The sequence below is a fragment of the Lagenorhynchus albirostris genome, chromosome 18 (assembly GCF_949774975.1).
Source record: "Lagenorhynchus albirostris chromosome 18, mLagAlb1.1, whole genome shotgun sequence".
NCBI lineage: Eukaryota > Metazoa > Chordata > Mammalia > Artiodactyla > Delphinidae > Lagenorhynchus > Lagenorhynchus albirostris.
In genome coordinates, this window is record NC_083112.1 from 31,690,734 (window position 1) to 31,711,557 (window position 20,824).

At 37.2% G+C, this 20,824-nt stretch overlaps 1 long non-coding RNA gene across 1 annotated transcript in view; it reads right to left on the reverse strand.

The window, feature by feature from the left end:
- Window positions 1-2,551: 2,551 nt before the first annotated feature.
- LOC132508753 (uncharacterized) overlaps window positions 2,552-20,824 on the reverse strand; it is a 53,396-nt gene continuing 35,123 nt past the window's right edge. Inside the window, exons 2-3 of the long non-coding RNA XR_009536752.1 lie at window positions 13,321-13,528; window positions 2,552-2,752 (exon numbers count right to left, since the gene is read on the reverse strand). This is a non-coding gene — a long non-coding RNA (uncharacterized LOC132508753). The remainder of the gene's footprint in view (window positions 2,753-13,320; window positions 13,529-20,824) is intronic.

Below are 20,824 nucleotides of genomic sequence, written 5' to 3' on the forward strand. Positions count from 1 at the left end.
GGGTGCTAGATGTGTTCATAGCTAGTGCATGTTATACTTTTCAGGTAAGCACAAAGGAGCTGACATTTTTTAAAATTCTCCTCTTACCACCCCAACAATTATATAAAATTGTTTCACACATGGAAATATCAAATATGAACTCATTAGAAAACATTTACTAATGAGAAATTCTTTTTTTAATTTTTATTTCATATTGGAGTATAGTTGATTTACAATGTTATGTTAGTTTTAGGTATACAGCAAAGTGATTTAGTTATACATATACATATATCTATTCTTTTTCAAATTCTTTTCTCATATAGGTTATTGCAGAGTATTGAATAGAGTTCCCTGTGCTATACAGTATACAGTAGGTCCTTGTTGATTATCTATTTTATATATAGTAGTGTGTATATGCTAATCCCAACCTCCTAATTGATCCCTCCCCCCAACCTTTCCCTTTTGGTAACCATAAGTTTGTTTTCTAAGTCTGTGAGTCTGTTTCTGTTTCATAAATAAGTTCATTTGTATCTTTTTTTAGATTCCACATATAAGTGATAGTGTCTGATATTTGTCTTTCTCTGGCTAACTTACTTCACTTAGGATGATAATCTCTAGGTCCATCCATATTGCTGCAAATGGCATTATTTTGTTCTTTTTCATGGCTGAGTAATATTCCATTGTATATATGTACATCTTCCATTCATCTGTTGATAGACATTTAGGTTGCTTCCATATCTTGGCTATTGTAAATAGTGCTTCAATTAACATTGAGGTGCACATATCTTTTCAAATTATGTTTTTTTCTGGATATGCCCAGTAGTGAGATTACTGGATAATATGACAACTCTATTTTTGGTTTGTTAAGGAATCTCCAATGCTGTTCTCCATAGTGGCTGTACCAATTCACATTCCTACAAATAGGAGGGTTCCTTTTTCTCCATACCCTCTCCAGCATTTATTATTTGTAGACCTTTTGATGATGGCCATTCTGACTGGTGTGAGATGATATCTCATTGTAGTTTTGACTTGCATTTCTGTAACAATTAGTGATGTTGAGCATCTTATCATGTGCTTTTTGGCCATCTGTAGGCCTTCTTTAGAGAAATGTCCATTTAGATCTTCTGCCCATTTTTTGATTGGGTTATTTGGGGGGTTTTTGATATTGAGCTGCATGAGCTGTTTTTATATTTTGGAGATTAATCCCTTGTTGGCCCCATCATTTGCAAATATTTTCTCCCATTCTGTGGGTTGTCTTTTTGTTTTGTTTATGGTTTCCTTTGCTGTGCAAAAGCTTTTAAGTTTAATTAGATCCCTTTTTCTTTTAATTTTCATTATTCTAGGAGGTCGATCCAAGAAGATACTCCTGCAATTTATGTCAAAGAGTGTTCTGCCTAGGTTTTCCTCTAAGAGTTTTAAATGAAAATGTCATATGCACTTAAACACTTATAACTAGACCAACATTGCCATAGCTTTTGGAAATGAAGTTTATTATTCATAAAGATATACAATCTTGTATATATATTTTCAGGAGTGATATTTTCACACTTTCCTAATTTCCCCAGTAAGAAGTGATGGATCTCTCTTTCCTTACAACCCTAAGATGATGTTGTTTTGTAATATCTTATGATACATAGTACACTGTTTCTTAAGCTGTGAATATTTTTGGCTATTGTTCTTCTAACGTCTTATTTAATTTTCACCTTTGAAAAACATATTCCTTAATTTCTAAAAATATCCACATTCTATATGGAAATGGGAGTAACATTATTTTTTCATAGGATTGATGAAAGGATTGAATTTTCATGGACTAACCTTATAAACTATGACTTTAAGTTAAAAAAAAAAAAGAGAAATATCCAAGATCTAGTTAGTGGTCTTTTCAATATCCATAAATGTTTGGGATTCTGAGAATACAGAATTCAATCAAGGTTAAAGGTTTTTAACATAAGGCAGAAAACACATATCCTGTCAAGTTATGACCTTTAGTCCTACTAATGAAGATAGTTAAATATTCTAAGAGAAATTTTAAAAAATGCAAAATCCAATAAAGTGATCAACTTGGGAAAATTGGCAGACTTCCATGATTCCATCAAGACAGAAGTTAAATTGGAGATTTGTGTTACTTGACCACTGGATTTGTGAAATATAAAGCCTAGGATATAGTCTCTATTAATAAAAATACAGAGTATTTGATAGGGCAGTTAATACAAAGAACACCTTGGACATCTGAAACTCCAGGTTATACAGTGGGCCAAATTCTCAGACACTAGGAAACTTCAGTTATCCAAGACAGTAATTTTCTTCCTGGCAGTAAACATCTTTCAAAAGGGATAGAATTGATATTAAATATGGACATGTTTAAAAGTAAATACAGCAGAGACTTCCATTCAGCTCCAATTCTATAAAGAAATGGGAAGTTATAGCTCCTGCACTTATAACAAGAAAACCTGGACAAACTGAGAATCAATTACTGTTCTTTGACCAATAAGAGAACTGAGATTATTGAATAAGCTGCCACCCTGAAATATGGAAAGACAGGCAAAGAATAAAGATACCATCAATTGAGAGCTGCATATCTAAGGTAGAAGCCAGTGGAGCCATAAAATGGTAGGCACTCATAAAGGGTAATTTTTAATGAATTGCAGGAGGTTGAGTGTGGACTGCAGTGAGAATGAGAAACTCTTGGTGGCCACAGTCATAAGAGGACATCCTCACTTTCACGGACTCATCCTCCAGGTGCTCCTCCAAGTTCCCAAAGTGTCTTGAGGCTCTGAGAGGGGGGAGAGGAAGAGTAATATTGTAAATCATTCCCAAAGCTTTCTCCATAAAAAAGCCTACTCTCCAGAGGTAAGATATTTGCCAAAGCACAATTCTGAAGTTTTATCCCTGCTGGGGGAAAGGAATTCCTCCCTATTCCATGCCTCTTCAACCTTTTAATCTTAGTGAAGCAGGGAGAGAACACAGTCAGCAAGGAAAATATTAAAAGGCTGAAGCCAGGAGAGGAAGTAGGAGTTGGAGGTAGGGGTGGAGGGGCTGAAGGGAGTTACACCACTGGAGAAATGTTCATAAAAGTCACAGAGCCAAGACACAAGCACAGTAAAAAAAAACTAAGATTGATCAGCTTTAGCTTAAATCATGCAGAAGAAAATAAATAATAAAAACTAGAGCAAAAATCAGTGAAATTGAGAGACAGAGTGGCCACAATGACAGAGTAGGAAGACCCTGAGCTAACCTCGTCCTACAGGCACACCAAAATTACAACTATTGCAGAGTAACTATTGCAGCATTGTTTACAATAGCCAAGATATGGAAGCAGCCCAAATGACCATCAATAAATTAATGGGTAAAAAAGATATATATATATATATATATATATACACATACATATATATCTTATTATATATATACACACACATATATACTTATATATATATAATGGAGTATTACTCAGCCATAATAAAGAATGAAATCTTGCCATTTGTGACAACATGGATGGACCTAGATGGTATTATGTTAAGTGAAATAAGTTTGACAGAGAAAAACAAATACTGTATGATTTCACTTATATGTGAAATCTAAAAAACAAAACAAATGAGCATTCATAACAAAATGGAAACAGAGTTATAGACACAGAGACCAAACAAGTGGTTGCCAGAAAGGAGAGGTGTTGGTGGAGGAAATAAACAGGTGAAGGAGATTTAGAAGTACAAGCTTCCAGCAATCCCACTCCTGGGCATATATACAGATGTATATCTATAATATAGCACATATCTATAATTTGAAAAGATACTTGCACCTCTATGTTCAGAGAAGTACTATTTACAATAGCCAAGACATGGAAACAACCTAAATGCCTATCAACAGATCAATGGATAAAGAAGATGTGGTACATATACACAATGGAATGCTACCCAGCCATAAAAAAGATTGAAATAATGCCCTTTGCAGCAACATGGATGGACCTAGTAAGCCAAAGACAAATACCATAAGGTATCACTTATATGCAGAATCTAAAATATGACACAAATGAGCTTATCTACTAAACAGAAACAGGCTCACAGACATAGAGAACAGACTTGTAGTTGCCAAGGCGGATGGAGGGTGGGAGAGGGGTGGATTGGGAGTTTGGGATTAGCAGATGCAAACTTTTATGTATAGAATGGGTAAACAAGGTCCTGCTATAAAGGACAGGGAACTATATTCAATATCCTATAATGAACTGTAATGTAAAAGAATATAGGGTGGGAAGGAGGTTCAAGAGGGAAGGGATATGGGGATATATGTATACATATACCTGATTAACCTTGTTGTGTGGCAGAAACTAACACAACATCATAAAGTGATTATACTCCAATAAAGATGTGAAAAAAATGAATACGAAAAAGATTATATATATATGCATAACTGAGTCACTTTGCTGTACAGCAGAAATTAACACAACATTGTAAATCAACTATACTTTAATCAAATTAAAAAGAAAAAACTTCCAGTTGAAAAATAAGTGATTCATGGGTATGAAATGTACAGTGTGGGGAATATAGTATATAACTATGTAATATCTTTGCATGGTGACTTATCTTACCTAGACTTATCATGGTGATCATTTTGAAATGTATAGAAATACCAAATCACTATGTTGTGTAACAGGAATTTACATAGTGTTGTAGGTCAATTATATTTCAATAACAAATAAACAAACTCATAGAAAAAGAGATCAAATTTATGGTTACCTGAGGTGGTGTGTGGGGAGAGGAAGAACTGTATGAAGATAGTCAATTGTACAAGCTTCCAGTTATAAGATAAATAGGTACTAGGGATGTAATGTACAATATGAGAAATATAATTAATAGCTACTGTATGTTACATATAAAAGTTGTAAAAATAGTAAATCCTGAGAGTTCTCTTTTTTTAGGAATATTTTTTTCTATTTCTTTAATTTTGTATCTATATGAGATGATACACGTTCATGAAACTTACTGTGGTAATCATTTCATTATGCATGTAAGTCAGATCATTATGCTATACACCTAAGCTCATACAATGCTATATATCAATTATATCTCAATAAAACTGGAAGAAAAGAGAAAATCTAAATTTTTTTAAATTAAAAAAGAAACGAAATTGAAAATAGGGAACCAATTTATAAAATTAACAAAACAAAATCTAGGTTTTTGAAAAGATCAGTAAAATTAATAAACCATTAGCCATGCTAATGAACAATAGAGAGAGAAGACATAAATTACCAATATAAGAAATGAAAAAGGAATTTAAATGGATAATAAAGTAACACTATGTACAAATCCAGGGCCACAAATTTTATTACTTAGTTGAAATGGACCAATTCTTTGAAAGATACAAAATACCAAAACTTACAAAAAAATTGATAACCTAAATAAGCACATATTCAACTGAGAATTAAATCAATAATTAATGACATTCCAAAAAAGAAAGCATCAAGCCTAGATGGTTTCACTCATTAAATCTACCAAATATTTAATAAAGAAATAATACCGGGGGTGCTGGGAAGATGGCAGAAGAGTAAGACGCGGAGATCACCTTCCTGCCCACAGATACACCAGAAATACATCTACACGTGGAGCAACTCCTACAGAACACCTACTGAATGCTGGCAGGAAGACCTCAGACCTCCCCAAAGGCAAGAAACTCCCCACGTACCTGGGTAGGGCTAAAGAAAAACAAAAGAAGAAACAGAGACAAAAAAATAGGGACGGCACCTGCACCAGTGGGAGGGAGCTATGAAGGAGGAAATGTTTCCACACACTAGGAAGCCCCTTCGCAGGTGGAGACTGCGGGAGGCGGAGAGGGGAGCTTCGGGGTGGCGGAGGAGAGCACAGCAACAGGGGTGCGGAGGGCAAAGCGGGAAATTCCCGCATAGAGGATCGGTGCGGACCGGCACTCACCAGCCCTAGAGGCTTGTCTGCTCACCCGCCAGGGCGGGCGGGGCTGCGAGCTGAGCCTCGGGCTTTGGTCGGAGCACAGGGAGAGGACTGGGCTTGGCTGCGTGAACACACAGCCTGAAGGGGTTAGTGCACCATGGCTAGCCGGGAGGGAGTCCGGGAAAAGGTCTGGAGCTGCCGAAGAGGCAAGAGACTTTTTCTTCCCTCTTTGTTTCCTGGTGCGCGAGGAAAGGGGTTTAAGAGCACTGCTTAAAGGAACTCCAGAGACGGGCGCAAGCCGCGGCTAAAAGCGCGGACCCCAGAGACGGGCGGGAGACGCTAAGGCTGCTGCTGCCGCCACCAAGGGGCCTGTGTGTGAGCACAGGTCACTATCCACACCCCTCTTCTGGGGAGCCTGTGCAGCTCGCCACTGCCAGGTTCTGGGATCCAGGGACAACTTCCCCGGGAGAACGCACGGCGGGCCTCACGCTGGTGCAACGTCACGCTGGCCTCTGCCGCCGGCCTGCCCCGCACGCCGTGCCCCTCCCTCCCCCCGACCTGAGTGCGCCAGAGGCCCCGAATCAGCGGCTCCTTTAACCCCGTCCTGTCTGAGCAAAAAACAGACGCCCTCCAGTGACCTACACACAGAGGTGGGGCCAAATCCAAAGCTGAGCCCCTGTGAGCTGTGAGAACAAAGAATAAAAAGGGAAATCTCTCCCAGCAGCCTCAGAAACAGCGGAATAAAGCTCCACAATCAAATTGATGTACCCTGCATCTGCGGAATACATGAATAGACAACGAGTCATCCCAAATTGAGGAGGTGGACCTCGAGAGCAAGATCTATGATTTTTTCCCCTTTTCCTCTTTTTGTGAGTGTGTATGTGTACGCTTCTGTGTGAGATTTTGTCTGTATAGCTTTGCTTCCATTTGTCCTAGGGTTCTATCTGTCCATTGTTTTTTTTGGTGTTGTTTTTTAATTTTTTTCTTAATAATTAATTTTAATTTTAATAACTTTATTATACCTTACCTTTCTTTCTTTCTTTCTTTTTTTCTTTCTTTCTTTCCTTCCTTCCTTCCTTCCTTCCTTCCTTCCTTCCTTTAGACAACGAATCATCCCAAATTGAGGAGGTGGACTTTGAGAGCAAGATTTATGATTTTTTCCCCTTTTCCCCTTTTTGTGAGGGTGTATGTGTATGCTTCTGTGTAAGATTTTGTCTATATAGCTTTGCTTCCACCATTTGTCCTAAGGTTCTATCCATCCCTTTTTTGTTTTTTCTAAATAATTATTTTTTAATTCAATAACTTTATTATACTCTCTATTTTATTTTACTGTATCTTCTTTCTTTCTTTCTTTTTTCCTTCCTTCCATCCTTCCTTCCTTCCTCCCTCTCTCCATCCCTCCCTCCTTTCTTTCCTTCTTGCCTTCTTTCCTTCTTTACTTCTTTCTTTCTTTCTTTCCTCCTTCCTTTCTTCCTTCCTTCCTTCCCTCCTTCCTTCCTTCCTTCCTTTCTTTCTTTCTTTCTTTCTTTCTACTTCTACTAATTCTCTCTACTTTTTCTCCCTTTTATTCAGAGCCGTGTGGATGAAAGGCTCTTGGTGCTTCAGTCAGGAGTCAGTGCTCTGCCTCTGAGGTGGGAGAGCCAACTTCAGGACACTGGTCAACAAGAGACCTCCCAGCTACACATAATATCAAATGGTGAAAATCTCCCAGAGACCTCCATCTTAACACCAGCACCCAGCTTCACTCAACGACCAGCAAGCTACAGTGCTGGACAACCTATGACAAACAAAAAGCAAAACAAGAACACAGCCCTACCCATTAGCAGAGAGGCTGCCTAAAATCATAATAAGTCCACAGACACCCCAAAACACACCACCAGACGTGGACCTGCCCACTAGAGAGACAAGATCCAGCCCCATCCACCACAACACAGGCACTAGTCCCCTCCACAAGAAAGCCTACACAACCCACTGAAGCAACCTTAGCCACTGGAGACAGACACCAAAAACAACGGGAATTACGAACCTGCAGCCTGCAAAAAGGAGACCCCAAACACAGTAAGATAAGCAAAATGAGAAGACAGAAAAACACACAGCAGATGAAGGAGCAAGATAAAAATGCACCAGACCTAACAAATGAAGAGGAAATAGGCAGTCTACCTGAAAAAGAATTCAAAATAATGATAGTAAAGATGATCCAAAATCTTGGAACTAGAATGGACAAAATTCAAGAAACATTTAACAAGGACCTAGAAGAAATAAAGATGAAACAAGCAATGATGAACAACACAATAAATGAAATTAAAAATACTCTAGAAGGGATCAATAGCAGAATAACTGAGGCAGAAGAACAAATAAGTGACTGGAAGATAAAATAGTGGAAATAACTACTGCAGAGCAGAATAAAGAAAAAAGAATGAAAAGAACTGAGGACAGTCTCAGAGACCTCTGGGACAACATTAAATGCACCAACATTCGAATTATAGGGGTTCCAGAAGAAGAAGAGATAAAGAAAGGGACTGAGAAAATATCTGAAGAGATTATAGTTGAAAACTTCCTTAATATGGGAAAGGAAATAGTTAATCAAGTCCAGGAAGCACAGAGAGTCCCATGCAGGATAAATGCAAGGAGAAATATGCCAAGACACATATTAATCAAACTGTTAAAAATTAAATACAAAGAAAGCATATTAAAAGCAGCAAGGGAAAAACAACAAATAACACATAAGGGAATCCACATAAGGTTAACAGCTGATCTCTCAGCAGAAACTCTGCAAGCCAGAAGTGAGTGGCAGGACATATTTAAAGTGATGAAGGAGAAAAACCTGCAACCAAGATTACTCTACCCAGCAAGGATCTCATTCAGATTTGATGGAGAAATTAAAACCTTTACAGACAAGCAAAAGCTGAGAGAGTTCAGCACCACCAAACCAGCTTTACAACAAATGCTAAGGAACTTCTCTAGGCAAGAAACACAAGAGAAGGAAAAGACCTATAATAACGAACCCAAAACAATTAAGAAAATGGGAATGGGAACATACATATCGATAATTACCTTAAATGTAAATGGACTAAATGCTCCCATCAAAAGACACAGACTGGCTGAATGGATACAAAAACAAGACCCATATATATGCTGTCTACAAGAGACCCACTTCAGACCTAGAGACACATACAGACTGAAAGTAAGGGGATGGAAAAAGATATTCCATGCAAATGTAAACCAAAAGAAAGCTGGAATAGCAATTCTCATATCAGACAAAATAGACTTTAAAATAATGACTATTAGAAGAGACAAAGAAGGACACTACATAATGATGAAGGGATTGATCCAAGAAGAAGATATAACAATTATAAATATTTATGCACCCAACATAGGAGCACCTCAATACATAAGGCAACTACTAACAGCCATAAAAGGGGAAATTGACAGTAACGCATTCATAGTAGGGGACTTTAACACCCCACTTGCACCAATGGACAGATCATCCAAAATGAAAATAAATAAGGAAACACAAGCTTTAAATGATACATTAAACAAGATGGACTTAATTGATATTTATAGGACACTCCATCCAAAAACAACAGAATACACATTTTTCTCAAGTGCTCATGGAACATTCTCCAGGATAGATCATATCTTAGGTCACAAATCAAGCCTTGGTAAATTTAAGAAAATTGAAATTGTATCAAGTATCTTTTCTGACCACAACACCATGAGACTAGATATCAATTACAGGAAAAGATCTGTAAAAAATACAAACACATGGAGGCTAAACACTACACTACTTAATAATGAAGAGATCACTGAAGAAATCAAAGAGGAAATCAAAAAATACCTAGAAACAAATGACAATGGAGACACAACGACCCAAAACCTGTGGGATGCAGCAAAAGCAGTTCTAAGGGGGAAGTTTATAGCAATACAAGCCCACCTTAAGAAGCAGGAAACATCTCGAATAAGCAACCTAACCTTGCACCTCAAGCAATTAGAGAAAGAAGAACAAAAAAACCCCAAAGCTAGCAGAAGGAAAGAAATCATAAAAATCAGATCAGAAATAAATGAAAAAGAAATGAAGGAAACAATAGCAAAGATCAATAAAACTAAAAGCTGGTTCTTTGAGAAGATAAACAAAATAGATAAACCACTAGCCAGACTCATCAAGAAAAAAAGGGAGAAGACTCAAATCAATAGAATTAGAAATGAAAAAGGAGAGGTAACAACTGACACTGCAGAGATAAAAGAGATCATGAGAGATTACTACAAGCAACTCTATGCCAATAAAATGGACAATCTGGAAGAAATGGACAAATTCTTAGAAATGCACAACCTGCCAAGACTGAATCAGGAAGAAATAGAAAATATGAACAGACCAATCACAAGCACTGAAATTGAAACTGTGATTAAAAATCTTCCAACAAACAAAAGCCCAGGACCAGATGGCTTCACAGGCGAATTCTATCAAACATTTAGAGAAGAACTAAGAACTATCCTTCTCAAACTCTTCCAAAATATAGCAGAGGGAGGAACACTCCCAAATTCCTTCTACGAGGCCACCATCACCTTGATACCAAAACCAGACAAGGATGTCACAAAGAAAGAAAACTACAGGCCAATATCACTGATGAACATAGATGCAAAAATCCTCAACAAAATACTAGCAAACAGAATCCAACAGCACATTAAAAGGATCATACACCATGATCAAGTGGGGTTTATTCCAGGAATGCAAGGATTCTTTAGTATACGCAAATCTATCAGTGTGATACACCATATTAACCAATTGAAGAAGAAAAAACGTATGGTCATCTCAATAGATGCAGAGAAAGCTTTTGACAAAATTCAACACACATTTATGATAAAATCCCTGCAGAAAGTAGGCATAGAGGGAACTTTCCTCAAATAATAAAGGCCATATATGACAAGCCCATAGCCAACATCATCCTCAATGGTGAAAAACTGAAAGCATTTCCACTAAGATCAGGAACAAGACAAGGTTACCCACTCTCTCCACTCTTATTTGACATAGTTTTGGAAGTTTTAGCCACAGCAATCAGAGAAGAAAAGGAAATAAAAGAAATCCAAATCGGAAAAGAAGAAGTAAAGCTGTCACTGTTTGCAGATGACATGATCCTATACATAGAGAGTCCTAAAGATGCTACCAGAAAACTACTAGAGCTAATCAATTAATTTGGTAAAGTGGCAGGATACAAAATTAATGCACAGAAATCTCTGGCATTCCTATATACTAATGATGAAAAATCTGAAAGTGAAATCAAGAAAACACTCCCATTTACCATTGCAACAAAAAGAATAAAATATCTAGGAATAAACCTACCTAAGGAGACAAAAGACCTGTATGCAGAAAATTATAAGACACTGATGAAAGAAATTAAAATGATACAAACAGATGGAGAGATATACCATGTTCTTGGATTGGAAGAATCAACATTGTGAAAATGACTCTACTACCCAAAGCAATCTATAGATTCAATACAATCCCTATCAAACTACCACTGGCATTTTTCACAGAACTAGAACAAAAAATTTCGCAATTTGCATGGAAACACAAAAGACCCCGAATAGTCAAAGCAATCTTGAGAACAAAAGAAGGCACTGGAGGAATCAGGCTCCCTGACTTCAGACTATACTACAAAGCTACAGTTATCAAGACGGTATGGTACTGGCACAAAAACAGAAAGATAGATCAATGGAACAGGATAGAAAGCCCAGAGATAAACCCACGCACATATGGACACCTTATCTTTGATAAAGGTGGCAGGAATGTACAGTGGAGAAAGGACAGCCTCTTCAATAAGTGGTGCTGGGAAAACTGGACAGGTACATGTAAAAGTATGAGATTAGATCACTCCCTAACACCATACACAAAAATAAACTCAAAATGGATTAAGGACCTAAATGTAAGGCCAGAAACTATCAAACTCTTGGAGGAAAACTTAGGCAGAACACTTTATGACATAAATCACAGCAAGATCCTTTCTGACCCACCTCCTAGAGTAATGGAAATAAAAACAAAAATAAACAAATGGGACCTAATGAAACTTCAAAGCTTTTGCACAGTAAAGGAAACCATAAACAAGACAAAAAGACAACCCTCAGAATGGGAGAAAATATTTGCAAATGAAGCAACCGACAAAGGATTAATCTCCAAATTTTACAAGCAGCTCATGCAGCTCAATAACAAAAAAACAAACAACCCAATCCAAAAATGGGCAGAAGACCTAAGTAGACATTTCTCCAAAGAAGATATACAGACTGCCAACAAACACATGAAAGAATGCTCAACATCATTAATCATTAGAGAAATGCAAATCAAAACTACAATGAGATATCATCTCACACTTGTCAGAATGGCCATCACCAAAAAATCTAGAAACAATAAATGCTGGAGAGGGTGTGGAGAAAAGGGAATCCTCTTGCACTGCTGGTGGGAATGTGAATTGGTTCAGCCACTGTGGAGAGCAGTATGGAGTTTCCTTAAAAAACTACAAATAGAACTGCCATATGACCCAGCAATCCCACTACTGGGCATATACCCTGAGAAAACCAAAATTCAAAAAGAGTCATGTACCAAAATGTTCATTGCAGCTCTATTTACAATAGCCTGGAGATGGAAACAACCAAAGTGTCCATCATCAGATGAATGGATAAAGAATATGTGGCACATATATACAATGGAATATTACTCAGCCATAAAAAGAAACGAAATTGAGCTATTTGTAATGAGGTGGATACACCTAGAGTCTCTCATACAAAGTGAAGTAAGTCAGAAAGAGAAAGACAAATACCGTATGCTAACACATATATATGGAAATTAAGAAAAAAAAATGTCATGAAGAACCTAGGGGCAAGACAGGAATAAAGACACAAACTTACTCGACAACAGACTTGGGGATATGGGGAGGGGGGATGGTGGGCTGTGACAGGGCTAGAGAGAGGCATGGACATATATACACTAACAAACGTAAGATAGATAGCTAGTGGGAAGCAGCCGCATGGCACAGGGATATCGGCTCCGTGCTTTGTGACCGCCTGGAGGGGTGGGATAGGGAGGATGGGAGGGAGGGATATGCGAGAGGGAAGAGATATGGGAACATGTGTATATGTATAACTGATTCACTTTGTTATAAAGCAGAAACGAACACACCATTGTAAAGCAATTATACCCCAATAAAGATGTTAAAAAAAAAAAAAAAAGAAATAATACCAAGTCTCCACAATCGCCTCCAGAGGATAAAAATGGGCTAAATGCTCTCTAACTCATTCTATGAGGCCAGTATTACTTTAATACAAAATGAGATAAAAAACATTACAAGAAAAGAAAATTATAAACCAATATTTCTTATGAACATAGATAAATCCTCAAGGAAATATAAGCAAATCAAATCAAAGAAATTGATATATAAAAAGAATTATATACCATGACCAGGTGGGATTTATTCCAGGTATGGCAGGCTGGTTCAACATTTAAAAATCAGTCAATGTAGGGCTTCCCTGGTGGCGCAGTGGTTGGGAGTCCGCCTGCCGATGCAGGGGACACAGTTTCGTGCCCCGGTCTGGGAAGATCCCGCATGCCGCGGAGTGGCTGGGCCCGTGGGCCATGGCCGCTGGGCCTGCGCGTCCGGAACCTGTGCTCCGCAACAGGGGAGGCCGCAGCAGTGAGAGGCCCGCGTACCGCAAAAAAAAAAAAAAAAAAAAAAAAAAAAACAGTCAATGTAATCTTCCATATCAATAAAATAAAGAAGAAAAATCATATGATCATATGAATTAATGCCAGCAAAAACACTTGACAAAACCCAACACCCGTTCATGATAAAAATATTCAGCAAACTATAAACAGGGGAAAATGTCCTCAATTTGATAAAGACCATCTACAAAACCTATATAGCTAACATAATACTTAATGGTGAGAAACAGGATAATTTTCTCCTAAGATCGGGAACAAGGCAAGGATGTCCTCTCTCTCTTCTATTATATCTCATGATGGTTTTAATATGCATTTCTCTAAAGGTTAGTATTGTTAAACGTATTTTCATGTGTTTATTTGCCATTTATATGTCTTCTTTGATGAAGTGTTCTGTTCTTTCACCCACTTTCTAATCAGATTTTTTGGTTTTTTACTCGAGTTTAGAGAGTTTCATGTATATTCTTAAAGTAATTATTTACCAAATATATTATTTGAAAATATTTTCTCCCATTTGGTGGCTTGCCTTTTCATTGTCTTAACAGGGTCATTCACAGAGCAAAGGTTTTTAATTTTGAGGAAGTCCAATTTATCAATTTTTTTATGGATTATGCCTTTGATATCATGCATAAGAATTTGTCAACTAACACGAAGTCATAAAGATTTTCTACTATATTGTATTCTAAAAGTTTTGTAGTTTTTTCTCTTACACTTAGGTCATAATAATCCATTTTGAGTTCAGTTTTCCATAATATGTGAGGATAGGCCAAGTGTTATTCTTTTGGCTATTGACATCCAATTATTCCAACACCATTCCTTAAAAAGACTGTCTTTCCTCCATTGAATTACTTTGCATCTTTGTCAAAAACTGTAACTTCAGTTTAACATATAGAATCTTAATAAGTGTTCAATTTAAAATACAGGTCCAAAGCTAGTATGTGGCATATTGGAATATTCAAGAGAACTTTGGTTTGTTACATTTAAAAGAATATTTTCAGGGGAAGGGAAATTATATTTTTCTTACTTTTTTTCCTTTTCTTTTTTCCTTTTGTTCAGTTTTAGTGAGATACGTCATGTCCTATTAACAAACAGGAATTATAAACATTTAAGGTGTACAACTTGATGATTTGATAGGTCCTCGAAAATTTTGTTAATCAGATAATTGACTAAAGGGAAATTAATCATATTAAATGTATAAATTCAGTTTAAAATGTTAAAAAGTGATTAACTAAATGTGTAAATGATACCAAATACTATTAAAGTCCCCTCAAAGTGATTGCTAAAATTTTCTAGACATATCAACAGAATATTCACAAAAGCTATAATTACCTACTTAAAGATGAAGTTATGTCATTTGAATTTATAAGTTTGGTAAACTGAATTTTAAAAACAAAAGTAACATCTATTAGAACATCTAATATTAAAAAAAATTATGGCAGTACCAAATTCTCGAGATGATGCAGAGAAACTGAATTCTTCATATATTGCTATTGGGAATGTAAAATAATACAACCACTCTGGAGAAGAGCTTGGCAGTCACTTACAAAACTAAATATGCATTTACCATATGATGCAGCAATTCTACCCTTGCATGTTTATCCAAAAGAAATGAAAACTTAGGTTCATGTAAAAACTTGAATACAAATGCTCACAGCATGTTTATCTGTAGTAGCGAAAAACTGGAAACAATCCAAATGTCCTTCAACCGATGACTGGTTAAACAAGTTGTGATACATCCATACCATGGAATACTACCTAACATCAAAAAAGGAATGAACTCTTGATAGATGCAACAACTTGGATGAATCTCAAGGGAATTTTGCTGAGTTTTAAAAAAAGTCAACCATAAAAGATTACATGTAGCAAACTTTCATTCATATAACATTATGGAAATGACAAAATTATAGAGATGTAGAACAGATTAGTAGTTGCCAAGAGTTAGGGACTGGGAGCATGAGTAGACAGGGAGACAGTATAGGTGGCAGCATGGAGAATCCTTGCAGTCTTGGAACTGTCTGTATCTTGATGTGGTGGCAGTCACACAAATCAACACATGTGATACGACTGCATAGAACTATATACACACACATGCCAGTGAGTGCATGTAAAACGTGAAATTTGAGTAAGATCAAAAGATTGTATCAATATCAACATCCTGTTGTCTTATTGAATTCTAGATTTACAAGATGTTAAGACTGACAGAAACCGGGTGAGTATACCCAGAATTTCTCTGTATTATTCCTTAGAACTGCATGTGAATATACAATTAAAGTTTTAAAAATATAATTAAAAAGAAAAGTAAATCTCTGAATAGTCCCTTCTGTATACACACAAACACACATACACACAAAATCCCTTATGAGCATCAAAAGAAAAAAAAAAAAACCCGTACACTAACATAAAAACTACAGAAATTATTTAGAACAATGGATACAAATATATTATTCATGGGCTTCCCTGGTGGCGCAGTGGTTGAGAGTCCGCCTGCCGATGCAGGGGACACGGGTTCGTGCCCCGGTCCAAGAAGATCCCACATGCCGCGGAGTGGCTGGGTCCGTGAGCCATGGCCGCTGAGCCTGCGCGTCCGGAGCCTGTACTCCGAAACGGGAGAGGCCACAGCAGTGAGAGGCCCGCGTACCACAAAAAAAGAAAAAAAAGAAAAGAAAAGAAAAAAAATATATATATATATTATTCATTTAATAGATTATACCCGCTACTGCTGTCACTGTTACTACTATTGCTGTAATGCCTGATACTCTTCCTTCAGATATCTTCATGGCTAACTTCCTCACTTTATTTAAGTATGAGAATTTTAACACAGAAAACATCACTTCTTTGACCAACCTATCTCAAATAACCCCGCCCTGTCTTTCCACCCTTTATTGTTCCCCATTCCATCCCTTTTTCCTGATTTACTTTTCTTCTTAGCACTTGTGATCAAATGAAATATTGCATATATATGTGTTTACTTGTTTATTCTCAATCCCCCTCCTCCTCCTACAGAAGGCAAGCTCTACAAGAGCAGGGTTTCATCTGGTTTTGCTCACTCCTGTGTTCCCAGTTCTTACAAAGTGCGTGATATGGTAGAGGCTCAGGGACTATTTATTATATAAGCAAATGTTGCAATAAACTGATGAGTGAATGCTGATGTTAAATACAATGATGCAAAAGTTAGTTTTTCTCTATTTTTAAGTAACAGCTTCTGATGTATGAGAATGCTAGAGAAGATGCCTTAGAAATCTCTTATCAAATTTTTATTAAAATACTCATAAAACTATTTGAAAAGAATCTCCTATGCACTTCAATGACAAAAAAAATAAGGTAATGCTGCTTTCTTCTAGAATTTGACACAATTTTCCTTATGCCTTATTCATGAATTAGAACCCCTTTTGGAACCTGCTCTCTCTCTTTTTTTTTTTTTTTTTGCGGTACGCGGGTCTCTCACTGTTGTGGCCTCTCCCGTTGCGGAGCACAGGCTCTGGACGCGCAGGCTTAGTGGCCATGGCTCATGGGCCCAGCTGCTCTGCGGCATGTGGGATCTTCCTGGACCAGGGCACGAACCCGTGTCCCCTGAATCGGCAGGCGGGCTCTCAACCACAGCACGACCAGGGAAGCCCAGGTCCTTTAATTTTAACAAACTGTCTCAAACTCATAAATAGCACAGAGAAGCCTGACAGGTCCTAAATGGTCACTTCAATTTATTTTAGTCATTAAAAATAAACTTCTAAGTAATGAAAACAAGAAAAGATAACTCAATCAGGAATTGAAACTTCAAGATCTTCTGGAACCCCTACTACTTTTATGCCTTGGTCAGTGTACTTCCTGAGCTTCTGTTCCTTCATCTGAAATTGGAATAATAAATAATAGCTGTTTTACTTCTTCAACAGGATGGTATCATAAGCAGATAAATTGTTTACTACAAATATTATAGCAACATAAGCTAGCCTTATTATAACAATTGGATATTTCCTAAATAGAAACATTCCAATGTATTCTGTTTTCTTCTTAATATGTGTGAATTGCTTTGCTCTTGGAAATGGGTGGAATGATCAGTAGTGAAATAATCAGAAGTGAAAACCAAAGTCAAAATTTACTGTTACAACTGACTCATTCAGGCTTATCAGAATATCCACCAAGCATTAAAAAACAAAACAAAACAAATTACCTGTTAACATTTGAGGAAAAAAAAAAGACAACTTGTGAGAGTTTTTCTTTTTTAACCAAAATTAGTAAACATGAGACTAAGTTATCTGAAAACAAAAGCACCTCAAAGCTTTACTTTTAATGAGCATAAAAGACATTGCTGGGGTTAGATACTTCAAAAACTATTGAAATGAGTTTAGTGTTAAAAGAAGTTTTTCTTTGAAGATTACTGCTTTTATTCAGATTCAGATGAAATTGTTTATTTTAGTTAGACAATGAATTTCTTCCTTAAGAGTAATTTCCCTGTGAAGTAATTTTTATCTGTGGCAATTTATACCTAATGTTAGAACAGAATGATAACAGAGGCAATTTGTTCTAGGTTTTCCTGGCGTGGTTCCCTCAAGCTGGGAGTCCTTGAATGCCCAATAAAGTGCTAGGGTAACTGAGGGCAGAAGAAGTAAAAGCTTGACTCCTGCTGCCTGCACCTCCATCCCTTTTCCATTTCCCTATCTCCCTCCCTCCCCATCTGCTCCCTAATAGCGCTGCTCTAGGTACAGATATGAGCATTGCAGTAAGTGTTAAGGTGTGTAATTCTTCCTTAAGGATGAACCTCCATTCTAAGGGGTCTTCAATTCATTGGAGAGCAAATGTTTTTGGGCAAAGTGGCCTCTGGAGCTCCTTGCCTGTTAAAATCTCACTCCCCCACACCCCACTGCCCCTTGGCACGTAGACCATTCAGTCAGCAAATAGATTTGCCTTGTTTACAGCGTTCACTCACAAGGCATCAGCCCTGCCTTTCCTGCGTTCTCATCTTGATTTATGCAGACATCTTTGTAAAACAGCATAACAAAACAAAGTAGAATTTTTTTTCAGGTAGATTTAAACAAAGCAAATATTGAAAGCTGATAATGGTATATACCCCCAAATATTTCCTAATAATATTTCCTAATAATGGGGAAATTATATTATATATAATATGTGTAAATATACACACATACATATACATATCTTTGGAAGATATATATATCTTCAGATAAAGATTAATAAAATAATTTTGAAATGAGAGTTAAATAACAATAGTAATAATAATGAAGTATGATAGTTCAATTGAACATGGAAATGTTTAGAGTGGTTTTGACAGAATTATACAATCTTAGTATTAAAAAGTCATTCAAAATTATCATCACATCTTGCACATGAGGACCCTGAATGATGAAAATCAGAACAAGAGTTGAGGTGTCTTCACTCCTGGCCCATCGCCTGTATATGTGTGTGTGTGTGTGTGTGTGTGTGTGTGTGTGTGTGTATGTGTGTGTGTGTATGTGTTTTACACAAGATCACACACCTCTTAGGTTTTATTATAAATCTTATTGGGAAATATTTGTTGAAATTGTCAATCTGAGACCTAACTGGGCCATTGTAACTCCCTTAAGAATCAAGAGAGATGAACAAGAGCGAAGGCGCCTGGTTCCTTCCTCCTGCTGACGCATCTTCCCCATAGTGTAACTGCTGACATCCATCTTGGTCCCTTCACCACCTCAGGAGTCTCGGCTCAGAGTTTTGACAGGAACTAGAGGACCCCATTTTCCCTTCAAGTTGTAGCACTAACTACTCCAGCCGCCTAATTACTGGGTGTGCTTCACTGCTTTACTCCCTGTCCCTCAACCACTGTATCCCCTAAGTCTGGCTAAGCATGTAGGCCTTGGCCCCTGTGTTCTGGAATCAGCCAAATAAGTTTCTCCACAGAAAAAACAAACCTCAGCTTCTCATTAGTGGTCCCACTGCCATTCCCATACATAATGCAGCTTCTTAGAGTATCTGGGCCAGGTGCCACCTAAACACCATAATTGTCATCTCGCAGGGGCAGGGGACCTCTGTGCTGCTGCCCACATGTTGCTACTCTACCCAGGGATTGAGACACTTCTGGTACTTCAGGCTAGAGATACCCACTAAACAGGAAACTTTGGGTCCTGAGGGAGATTCATCTTTAAACCCTGAGGAGAAGCCCAAGTCTCCAAGGCAATTTGATTTTCCCTCCTGATATGAGAGACATGGCCCAATACAAAACAGAGGCCCTATGAAAGGCCATCACCCTGAGGGAACTTAAATTCTTCAACTCAGGATTCCACCTTACTCTTCTCCCCTCCCCCACCCACCTTCCGCTCAGCCCTGGAGCCCAAGGAATAGTCTAATAAATGAATATTTACAAATCTCTTTGTTCAACTAAGTTCTTCATGTGATAATGGTATAAAATTGGCTTCAGGAATAATAAACAGCCATTTTAAGTAAATATTTTTTTTCATTTATATGTCAGATGTATTTTGATATCTCTTTTCATTATTTACTTATGTATTCAGAAATTTTGCACAAATAATATGAAGTTATACATTGGGAAAACTAAGAGAAATTAAACCTAAAACTATAACCACATTTAATTTGTTACCAGGGGAAATAAAGGAAATCAAGTCATAGGAATAAAATCCCCTGAATTTAAACTCCAACTCTACCTAAACTTTGCTTGCTCTGTGACCTGGGCAAGCTATTTAACTTAACCGAACCTAGTTGTTGTCAAGTGTAAAGTGGAGATAATAATAGTACCTACTGCACGGAGTTGTTCTGTAAATAAGTTGGTGCATGAAAAATACGTAGCACACTATCTGGCATGCATGAGCTTGTAGGAAATGTGCACTACATTTCTAAAAAGAGCATGGAGGCGAGTATTTCAATTATAAAGAAAAGGCTGTTAACTAAACAATCCAAATGTCCTTCAGTGCTTGAATGATTTAAAAAGTTGTGGTCCATCATATGGAATACTACTCAGCAATAAAAAAGAATAAACTATTGATAGAAACAATAATGTGATTGATCTCGAAGGAATAATGCTGAGTAAAAAAGCCAATCACATAGTCTTACATACTGTATGATTCCACTTACGTGACATTCTTGAAATGACAAAATAATAAAAATGGAGAAAAGACTAGAGCTTTCCAAAGGATAGGGGAGGACAAGGAAGTAAAGTGATTTTGGCTATAAAAAGATAGCAAAAGAGATCCTTGTGATGTGAATATTCTGTATCTTGACTGTGGTGGTGGTAGCA